A 3,049-nucleotide genomic window follows, 5' to 3' on the forward strand; every position below is an offset into this window, starting at 1 on the left:
CAACTAGAAGATTTAACAATTATAATATTTATGTATCAACATAGTAACACCCACATACATAAAACACTTAATAACAAACATAAAGGAACTCGTCATAGTAATACAATAATAGTAGGGAACTTTAATACCCCACTTACATCAATCAACAGATCATCTAAACAGAAAATCAGTAAGAAACAATGACTTTGAATGACACACTGGAATAGATGGATTTAACAGATATATTTATACATTCCATCCTAAAACAAAAGAATAAACATTCCATTCAAGTGCACATGGAACATTCCCCAGAATAGATCACATGTTAGGACTCCAAAAAAACTTCAACAAATTCAAGAAGACCAAAGTCATACCAAGCATCTTTTGTGACCACAATGCTATGAAACTAGATGTCAACCACAAGAAAAAATCTAGAAAGGCAACAGATACACAGAGGTTGAATAACATGCTACTAAACAGTGAATGGGTTAACCAGGAAATAAAGGAAAAAATAAAAAACTATATGGAAGCAAATGAAAATGAAAACACAACAGTTCAAAGCCTTTGCAGTTCTAAGAGGAAAGTTTATAGCAATGCAGGCCTATACCAAGAAGCAAGAAAAAAAAATCTCAAATAACCAACCTAATCTTACACTCAAAGGAGCTAGAAAAAGAACAAGAAACAAAACCTAAGAACAGCAGGGGGAAGCAAATAATAAAGATTAAGGCAGAAATAAATGATATAGAAACTAAAAAAAAATAATAATAATACAACAGACCAATGAAACCAGGAGCTGTTTCCTGGGAAAAAAATCAAAAAAATTGATAAATCTCTAGCCAGACTTATGAAGAAAAAGTGAGAAAGGACTCAAAGAAAATCACAAATGAGAAGAGACATAACCAACACCACAGAAATATAAACAATTTTAAGAGAATATTATGAAAAATTATGCCAATAAATTGGACAATCTGGAAGAAATGGATAATTTCTAGATATAAATACTAAAATATAAATTTTATATAAATATATATTACCAAAATTAAAAAGAGAAAGAAACAGAAAATGTGAACAGAAAGATAACCAGCAAAGAAATTGAATCAGTAATCAAAACACTCCCAACAAACAAAAGTCCAGGACCAGATGGCTTCACAGGCAAATTCTACCAAACATTTTAATAAGAGGTAATAGTTATTCTTCTCGAACTAGTCAAAAAAAGAAAGAAAGAAAGAAAGAAAAGAAAGAAAGGAAGGAAGAAAGGAAGAAAGGAAGAAAGAAAGAAAGAAAGAAAAGAAAAGAAAAGAGAGGAAAGCTTCCAAATTCAGTCTAGGCCAGCATTACCATGACACCAAAACAAGGCAAAGACAGCACTAAAAAGACTGAACTACACACCAATATCCCTGATGAACACAGATGCAAAAAAAACTCAACAAAATATTAGCAAAGCAAATCCAACAATGCATTAAAAAATCATTCACCATGATCAAGTGTGATTTATTCTTGGGTTGCAAGGATACTTGACTATTCACAAATCAATCAGTGTGACACATTACATCAATAAGAAAAAGGATATGAAACATATGTTTATTTAAATAGAATGAATTTAAATAGAAAAAAATTCATTTAAATAGAAAAAGAATCTGAGAAAGCACAACATCCAGTCATGATAAAAACCTTCAACAAAGTAGGTTTAAAGGGAACATAGCCCAACACAATAAAGGCCACTATGAAAAACCCACAGCTAACATCATCTTCAATGGGAAAAAAGAGAGCTTTTCCCCTAAGTTAACAAAGAAGACAGTGATGTCCACTCTTATCACTGTTATTTAACATGGTACTGGAGGTCATAGCCACAACAATCAGACAACAAAAAGAAATAAAAAGAAAATAAAACAAAAATAAATAAAAGGCATCCAAATCAGTAAGGAAGAAGTAAAACTTTTATTATTTACAGAGGGCATGATATAGAAAAATGGAAAGGTTCCACCAAAAAACTACCAGAACTGATAAATGAATTCACTAAAGTCACAGGATACAAAATCAACATACAGAAGTCTTGCGTTTCTATATATCAATAATGAGGAAGCAGAAAGAAAAATTAAGGAATCAATCCCATTTACAACTAGACCAAAAGTAATAATATATCTAGGAATAAACTTAAACAAAGAGGCGAAAGACCTGTACTCTGAAAACTATAAAACACTAATGAAAGAAATTGAAGGTGACACAAAGAAATGGAAAGATATTCCCTGCTCATGAGAACAAATATTGTTAAAATGTCTATACTACCCAAAGCAATCTGCACATTTAATGCAATCCCTATCAAAATACAAAAAGGACTATTCACAGAACTAGAACAAACAATCCTAAAATTGTACGGAAATACAAAAGACCACAAAAAGTCATAGCAACCTTGAAAAAGAAAAGCAAAGCTGGAGGCATCATAGTTCCGGACTTCAAGTTATATTGCAAAGCTGTAGTCATCAAAACAGTATGGTACTGAAACAAAAATAGCCACATAGATCAATGGAACACAATAGAAAACCCAGAAATAAACCCATAATGATATGGTCAATTAATCTTCAAAAGAGGAGGAAAGAACATCCAATGGAAAAAAGACAGTCTCTTCAACAAATGGTATGGGAAAACTGGACAGCAACATGTGAAAGAAACTGAACCTCTTTCTTACACTGTACAAAAACTAAATTCAAAATGGATAATGGACCTAAATGTGAAACCTGAAACCATCAAAATCCTTGAAGAGAACACAGGTAGTAACTTCTTTGAAACTGGCTGAAGCAACTTCTTTGTAGACACGTCTCCTGAGACAAGAGAAACAGAAGCAAAAATAAACTGTTGGGACTACATAAAAATAAAATGCTTCTGCACAGCAAAGGAAATAATCAACAAAACTCAAAGGCAACTAATGGAATGGGAGAAGATACTACATGACATATCTGATAAAGATTTAGTATCCAAAATATATAAAGAAATGATACAACTCATCACCCAAAAAACAAATAATCCAATCAAAAAATTGGCATGAACAAATATCTCTCCAAAGAAGACATCC

This window comes from Lutra lutra, chromosome 13, assembly GCF_902655055.1.
Source record: "Lutra lutra chromosome 13, mLutLut1.2, whole genome shotgun sequence".
Lineage (NCBI taxonomy): Eukaryota > Metazoa > Chordata > Mammalia > Carnivora > Mustelidae > Lutra > Lutra lutra.